General features: G+C 39.2%; 1 protein-coding gene across 2 annotated transcripts in view; it reads left to right on the forward strand.

Annotated features, from left to right (window-relative positions):
- Positions 1–9007, forward strand: part of SOS1 (SOS Ras/Rac guanine nucleotide exchange factor 1) — a 124052-nt gene that overhangs the window by 20611 nt on the left and 94434 nt on the right. The gene's annotated exons all lie outside the window — the stretch shown is intronic.

Raw genomic sequence — 9007 nt, forward strand, 5'->3', positions numbered from 1 at the left:
ATCATTGCCACTCGCTCGTGCTAAGAGTCCAAGTCCTTAAGTGATTTAGCCTCCTACTGTCTCTTTGATTTCATCTCCAAACTCTCTGCCAGTTCTGTTCTAGTCACACTGAATTCCTTGCTTTTGTTTCCCTAAACTGTCTCCTGTGTTGGGCTTTTGTGTGTGCTGTTTCTTCTGAATTCTTAGCAAAAAAATTAAATCTCATGTTAAATTATCTTAATTTAGTAAAAACCTACGGGCAGAATTTACCCCTGAGTAGAATTGCTTAGACCTGTCACTGCAGTCAAAAACATTTCCTTACCACCTTTATGTCAGACTCTGTCCCTGTCCAGTGTTTTGTGGAAATGAAAATGGCACTAAGACATTTGGATTGCTAATACTTTGCTGCAGAGTACATAAATGTGCCTCCTTATTGGGAAAACACTAAAAATTGTCTCTACCACTGTTGTTTACTAGAACATCCTACACAGGTGGTTATTTATTTCAGGAACATATAATAGAAGTAGAAAATAATTTTTTGTATGTTAGGGCAGATTTTGATTTAAATCTTGGTGATTGAAACTGTTAAGCTACTGGTCAGGAATATTCAGCATTTTCCTTCAAAAGTACATTTTTATTTTTTTTAAAATTATAGTTTATTGATCATGCTATTACAGTTGTCCTGATGTTTCTCCCTTTGCGTGCTTCCAACCAGCACCCACTACTCCCTCAGGCAAGCCCCCCACCATTGTTCATGTCCATGGGTCTTGTGTATAAGTTCTTTGGCTACTCCATTTCCTGTACGGTACTTTACATCTCCATGGCTACTCTGTAGCTACCTATTTGTACTTCTTAATCCCCTCACCAATTCACCCATCCCCCCATGCCCCTTTCCCATCTGACAACATCAAAACGCTTTCTGAATCCCTGATTCTTTCTCTGTTCTTGTTTGCTTAGTTTGTTTTTTAGGTTCAATTGTTGATATATTTCTATTTATTGCCATTTTACTGTCATAGTTTTGATCTTTTTCTTAAGTCCTTTTAACATTTCATATAATCATGGTTTGGTGATAATGAACTCTTTATTTTTTTCTTGTCTGGGAAGCTCTTTATCTGCCCTTCAATTCTAAATGATAGCTTTGCTGGGTAGCGCAATCTTGGCTGTAGGTCTCTGCTTTTCATGACTTTGGGTATTTCTTGACAATCCCTTCTAGCCTGCAAATTTTCTGTTGAGAAATCAGCTGATAGTCCTATGGGAACTCCCCTGTAGGTAACTAACTTCTATTCTCTTGCCGCTTTTAAGATTTTCTCTTTATCTTTAACCTTTGGCATTTTAATTATGATGTGTCTTGGCATGGGCCTCTTTACATCCATCTTGTTTGGGACTCTCTGTGCTTCCTGGACTTGCATATCTATTTCCTTCACCAAATTAGGAAAGTTTTCTTTCATTATTTTTTCAAATAGTTTCAATTTATTGCTCTTTCCCTTCTTCTGGCACCCCTAAGGTGAGTATTGGACCTCTTGAAGTTGTCCCAGAGGCTACTTACTTATACTATCTTCTTTCTTTTTTTAAAGATTTTATTTATTTATTTTTAGAAAGATGGGAAGAAAGGGAGGGAAATATCAATGTGTTTAAAAGGTACATCAACTGGTAGCCTCTTGCAGTCCTCCAACAGGTTGGCCTGCAACCTAGGCATTTGCCATGACCAGGAATGGAAAAGGCAACTCTTTGGCTTACAGACCAGTGTTCAATCCACTGAGCTACATCAGCCATGGCTATCCTCTTTTTTTGGATTTGTTTTTCTTCATGTTGTTCTTGTTGTTTTTGCTTCCGTATGTTCCAAATCATTGATTTGATTCTCAGCTTCATCCACTCTAGTTTTGTTTCCCTGTAAATTGTTCTTTATTTCAATTAGTGTGTCTGTTGTTTTTGACTGCATCTTTTTTATGCTGCGGAGGTCCTCACTAAATTCCTTGAGCATCCTTCTAACCAGTGTTTTGAACTCTACAACTGGTAGATTGCTTATCTCCATGGTGTTTAGCTCTTTTTCTGGAGTTTTGATCTGCTCTTTCATTTAGGACATGTTTCTTTGTCTCTTTGTTGTGTCAGCCTCCCTGTGTTTGTTTCTATGTATTAGGCAGAGCTGCTTTGACTCCATCCATGTCTTAGTAGAATGGCCTAATGTAGTAGGTGTCCTGTAAGGTCCAGTGACGCAGCCTGCCCTATCACTGAAGCTGTGTACTTGAGGTGCACCCTTTGTGTGGGCTGAGTACACCCTCCTCTCATAGTTGAGCCTTGGTTGCTGTTGCCAGATCAATGGGAGGGATTTGCCCAGGCCAGTTGGCTGCAAGTATTGGCCGTGACCACTTACCATGAACCTCCACTCTCCATGGAGAATCAGTTGTGCAGGGGCAGGGTGGTGGTGTTCCAAGGTGGTCTGTAGCTGTCCACTGGGTATGCTGGCCCTGGGGTTTCCTGGGTGGTGTAGGCCAAGGTCAGCTCCCACCTGTGTTTTGCCCAGGGCCACCCTTCCTGAGCTATAAAGCAATCTTAGATGGCTGCTACTTGTACTGGGCTTGGAGATACCCATCTGAAGCCAAGCTATGAATCTAGGCTGGCTGCTGCTGATGCCAGGCTTCGGGCTCACTGAGGCCAGCTGTCACTTATTTGAGAGGATTTAGGAAGTAGTGAAGCAGAAGCCAAGACCAGCTATTCATATGGAAAAGCAGCTTGGGTGGGCCTGTAAGTTGGGAGGGACTGAGTCTCTGGGGATCTCCAAGGCAGGTCAGTGTAGTCAGGTTGATGGAGTCTGAGATATGGTACCAGCTTGCTGACTCTCTGAGGGGAGGGTTTAGAAAAGGGACAATGGCCTCCGCTCATCTCAATGCCAGGCACTTCAGCTTCTCCCTGTATACCACTGGTGCCTTTCAAGCTACCCTGGCAGAGGAGCTCAGATGAGTGAGTGAGTCTGCGTAGGTCAGTCCATTTGTTGCTTCTTTAAGAGGCACTGCTTGAGGCTCCAGAAGTTTCTTCCATTGACTTCCATCCCCCACTGGTTTTTGCATACAGAAGTTGTGGGGACTTATCTTCCTGGCACTGGAACCCTGGGCCTGCAGGCCTGGTGTGAGGCTGGGGCTCCTGGCTCGCAAGATATCCTTCCCAAATTTTTATCCACCACACATGGGTGAGGGGTCAGCCCTTTCCACATCTGTGCCCCTCCTACCAGTCTGAATGAATGTGGTTCGTTAATTCCATAGTTGTCAGACTTCCATTCAACTCAATTTCTGATGGTTCTGAATGATGGCAGTTCTATATTTTAGTTGTAATTGTGATGTGGTTGTGGGAAGAGATGAACCATGTCTGCCTATACCACCATCGTGACTGGAAGTACATTTTTATTGTTGATATACTTAATATTCACTTAAAATGTATTATAAACTACAGATTTTTAAAAAGTTACATTTTCAGATGACATTTGATATTTCACTAAATATAGGGTGGGGCAAAAGTAGGTTTACAGTTGTTTGTGTGGAGAATAATACAATAATTAATTAATAATACAAGAATAAACTTTTGCATATTCACTAGTGTAAACCCACTTTTGCCCTACCCAATACATCAATTTATTGAGTGGTAGGTTAAGGATACAGAGGTTGAAAAGATGCATCTCCTGCTCCTAAGGAAGTTACAGAATTGTTATAGTATTATTTCATATGATTTGGAGCCCCAAGTAAACAAAGGCAAATTCTTATAAAGTCTTTAGGAAAAGGCCTATATGTGTTTTGACAGGTTAAAGATGAACATTAGGTTTTTTCATCCTTGTTATGTGTTAAGAGTTCAACGGACACAGAAATATTTAATATAATACTGTTGTTACTTATTTTATTTATTGCTCAATATTTCATATTTGGCCATTAGGGGCTCTTTCAACTTGCCTCCTGTTGAAAAGTACTTTTTGAGTCAACTTTGTTCTCACTTCTTACCTATTTTGAAGCATGCCTAACTAATATAGGTTCAGTGTTTTGTGAAAAGTGGGGTCTGACCAGCCACCCATATGAGAATCATGCAGGTTGTTTTGTTTAAAAAAAAAAGCAAACAAAAAACCCCACTCTTAATACCACTAATGATGAGGGGAACACAAATCAGTACTATAATGAGGTACCACTTCACACCCATTAGGATGATTTTTATTAAAAAAAAAAAGAAACAGCAAGTGTTGGCAGGATATGTAGAAATTGGAACCCTTGTGCATTACTGGTGGGAATGAAAACTGGTACCGCTGCTATGGAAGTAAGTATGGTGTTCCTTGAAAAATTAAATGTAAGATTACCATATGTTTTAGTACCTCTACGTATAGACCCAGAAGAATTGAAAGCAGGGACTTGAACAAATATTTGTACACTAACGTTCATAGCAGCACTATTCACAATAGTAAAAAGGCAGAAAGAACCTAATATCAATTGCTGGATGAATGGATAAATAAATAATCAATTAATGTAACCTATCACATCAACAGACTAAAGAAGATAGGATCACATGGTCATATTAATAAATGCAAAAAAAGTGTTTGATAAAGTCCAACCCTCATCCATAATAAAAACTCAGTAAACTAGGAATAGAGGAAAGCCTCCTCAACTTGATAAAGATTATGTACAAAAAGCCTACAGCTAATTTACTTAAAGGTGAGAAACTCAAAGCACTCCCACAAGATTAGGAACATGGTAAGGATGTGCCCTGTTACCACTGCTTTTCAACATTATACTGGAAATTCTAGGTAATGTAGTAAAACAAGAAAAGGAAATAAACAAGACTGGGAGGGAAGAAATAAAACGGACATTGCAGATGACATGATTGTCTCTGTAGAAAATTGGAAAGAATGGATCAATAAATTCCTGGATCTGGTAAGCAGTTATAGCAAGGTTGCAAGATATTAGGTTAAAATACAAAAGTGAACTATTTTATTATGTATCATCAATGAACAAGGGGAATTTGAAATTATAAACAATACCATTTACATTAGTACACCAAAATTCAAATACTTAGGTATAAATCAAACAAAATATATGTAAGATCTACATGAGGAAAACTATGAAACTGTGGTGAAAGAAATCAAAGAACTAAATAAATGAGAAGATACTCCATGTTAATAGACAGGAAGACTCAATACTAGCAAGGTGTTGGTTCTTCTCAACTTGATCTATGCATTAAGCTCAATCTCAATCAAAATCCCAGCAAGCTATTTTGTGGGTATTGAAAAAGTGATTTGAAAATTTATATGGAGAGGCAAAAGACCCAGAATAGCCAACACAATAACAAAGAACAAAGTTGGAGGACTGGCACTACCTGTTTTAAGAGTTACTGGAAAGCTACAGTAATCAGAACAATGTGGTGTTAGGGAAAGAAGAGACAAATAGATCAGTGGAACAGAATAGGCCTACATAAATATAGTCAACTGATTTTTGATGAAGGAGCAAAGACAACCCAGTGGAGCATAGAGAGTTCCTTCAACAAACAATGCTGGAACAACTGGGCATCCACATGTAAAAAAAAAAAATTATCCAGACACAGATATTAACACCCTTCTCAAAAATTAACTCAAAAGGAATCACAGATTGAAATGTAAAATTCAAAACTCCTAGAAGATAAAGTAGGAAAAAATCTAGGTGATTTTGGCAATGACTTTTTAGATATAACACCAAAGGCACAATCAAGGAAAGAAATAACTGAAAAGCTGAACTTTTATTATAATTTTATAATTTTGCCTGGCAAAAGACACTGTCGAGAATGAAAAGCCCACAGACTGGGTGAAAATATTTGCAAAAGACATTTCTGATTAAGGACTATTTTCTAAAGTATACAAAGAACTCTTAAAGCTCAACAATAATAAAACAACGCAATTAAGAAATAGGTCAAAGACCTTAACAGACACCTCACCAAAGAAGATGAACAGACAGCAAATAAGCATATAAAAAGATGCCCACATAATATGTCATCAGGAACTTCAAAGCGAAGCAGTAGTGAGATGCCACTACACACCTATAAGAATGATCAAAACTTGGAACTTTGACAAAACAACTACTGGTAAAGACTTGAAACAACAGGAACTCTCATTCATTGTTAGTAGAAATGCAAAAAGTACAGCCACTGTGGAAGATAGTTTGGTGATTTCTTACAAAACTGAACATATTCTTATCATATGATCCAGCAATTGCACTCCTCGATATTTACCCAAAGGAACCGAAAGCTTACATCTACACAAAAACCTGTACATGGGTTTCATAGCAACTTTATTCATAATTGGCAAAACCTGGAAGCCACAAAGTCTTCCTTCTATAGGTGAATGGCTAAATAGACAGTGGTACATCTATACTCTGGAATATTATTCAACACTAAAAAGAAGTAGACTATCAGGCCATGAAAAGACTTGGAGGAATCTTAAATGCCTGTTACTAAGTGGATGAAGCCAGTGTGAAGGCTACATACTTTATGATTCCACCTATAGGACACTCTGAAAAAGACAAATCTACGGAGACAGCAAAAATACTGGGGTGGGAGGGAGTGAGGGATAAATAGAGTGCAGAGGATATTTAGGGCAATGAAAAAAATACTCTCTGTGATACTATATGATATATACATGTCTATACACTTTTCAAAATTCATAGAATATACATCATGATTGAACTCTAATGTAGATAGAGGTTTGGGGTAATGTTTGTCAATGTGGATTCATCAGTTGTAACCAATGTACCACTCTGGTGGGGTATGTTGTTAATGGGGGAAAGCTATATATGTGTGGGGTCAAAAGATATATGACAAAATCTCTGTACTTTCTGCTCAGTTTCGCTGTGGACCTAAAACTGATCTAAAAATAGGACTTCTGGTCAAGGTGGTGGTATAAGTAAGCATGCTTTGCTTCCTCATGCAACTACAGAAAGAAGTACAGCTGGAATAAAAACAAGTAACATCCAGAACCATCAGAAAATTGAGCTGTATGGAAGTCCAACAACCAAGGATTTAAAGAAAGCACATTCATCCAGACAGGTAGGGGAGGCAAGAGGCATGGGGATGCGGTGTGGCACGAAGAGGTGACAGCCGAACCTGCGGTCCCACATTCACGTGAGGTGGATAAAAATTGGGAGGGATACCTTGGGAGTGAGTGATCCCAGCCCCAGGCCAGACAACACAGCCCAGGGGTCCAGTGCCAGGAAGATAAATCCTCATAACTTCAAGATATGGAAACCAGTCAGGGTGGCGGTCGTGGAAGAAACTGCTAGATTTTCAGGAGACTTTGTTTAAAGAGCCTGCATGGACTTAAAATGTATGCAGACCCATCCCCTCTGGGATTCAGCACCAGGCCAACAGCTGGAAGGGTGCCAATCCCAGAGGGTGAGTGCCAGGCAAACCTCCAGAAGCTGGGTAGCAGCATTGTCCCCTCTCCAAGCCCTCCCCACACACAGAGCCACAAAGCAGTAAAGCAGGTTACCCTGCCCTGGCGATTACCTAAGGCTCTGCCCCACACAATTTACAGGTGCCATTTCTACAATAGGCCATACTACTAAGACAGGGAGTCAAAGCAGCTCCCCCTAATACCCAGAAACAAACACAGGGAGGCCGCCAAATTAAGGAGACAAATAAATATGACCCAAATGAAAGAGCAGAACAAAATCTCAGAAAAAGAACTAAATGAAATGGAGATAACCAGCCTATCAAATGGCAGAGTTCAAAACACTGATGATCAGGGGGGTTCAAAGAACTCATTAAGTATGGCGACAAAAATAAAAAAGACCCAGAAAGAAATGAAGGTTACACACTAAGTGAAATAAATAAAAATCTACAGGGAACCAACAGTGGAGGGGATGAAGCCAGGATTCACATCAACAATTTGGAACATAAGGAAGAAATAGGCATTCAATGAGAACTTCAAAAAGAAAAAAAAGAATTCTAAAAACCTATCATAACATAAGGAGCCTCTGGGACACCTCCAAACATACCAACCTCTGAATCATAGGGATGACAGAAGGAGAAGAGGAAGAGCAAGAAATTGAAAACGTACTTGAAAAAAATAATGAAAGAAAACTTTCCTAATTTGGTGAACAAAATAGACATACAAATTCAGGAAGCACAGAGTCCCAAACAAGTTGGACCCTAAAAGCACCACACCAAGACACATCATAATTAAAATACCAAAGGTTAAAAATAAAGAGAGAATCTTAAAAGCAGCAAGAGAAAAGCAGAGAGTTATCTACAAAGGAGTTCCCGTAAGACTGTCAGCTGATTTCGCAAAAGAAACTTTGCAGTCAAGGAGGGACTGGCAAGAAGTATTCAGAGTGATGGAAACCAAGGACCTACAACCTGGATTACTCTATCTGGCAAAGCTATCATTTAGACTTTAAGGGGAGATAAAGTGCTTCCCAGACTGTGCAAAGCTAAAGGAGTCCATGTCACCAAGCCATTATTACATGAAATGTTAAAGAGACTTATCAACAACTGAATCTGAAAAAACAAACTAAGCCAACAACCAGAACAGGAACAGAATCATAGATATGGAGATCACTTGGAAGGTTATCAGCTGGGAGGGGGAAGGGGAAGAATGGGAGAAAAGGTGTAGGGATTAAGAAGGATAATTGATAGTACAAAATAGACAAGGGGTTGTTAAGAATAATATAGGAAATGGAGTAGCCAAAGGATTTATATGCATGACCCATGGGCATGAACTAGGGCAGGCGGGCGGGGGAGGGGGGATTGCTGGAGGGAATAGGGGAACCAGATGGGAGGGGTCAAAGCAGGAATAATTGAGACAACTGTAATAGCATAATCAATAGAATATATTTAAAAACTGATCCAAAAATAGTTCTTTCTTTTTAAAAAAGATTATGAACAATTATGTTTTTTTTTAAATCAGGGAAAATAAGGGACAACTGTAATAGTGTCAACAATAAAAAAGAAATGAAATCTGATATATGCTGCAACATGGATGAATCTTGAAAATGTTTTGCTAAGAGAAGCCAGACACAAAAGGACAAATGTG

The sequence above is a fragment of the Pteronotus mesoamericanus genome, unplaced genomic scaffold (assembly GCF_021234165.1).
Source record: "Pteronotus mesoamericanus isolate MK-2021 breed Mesoamerican mustached bat unplaced genomic scaffold, CSHL_Meso_final contig_101, whole genome shotgun sequence".
NCBI lineage: Eukaryota > Metazoa > Chordata > Mammalia > Chiroptera > Mormoopidae > Pteronotus > Pteronotus mesoamericanus.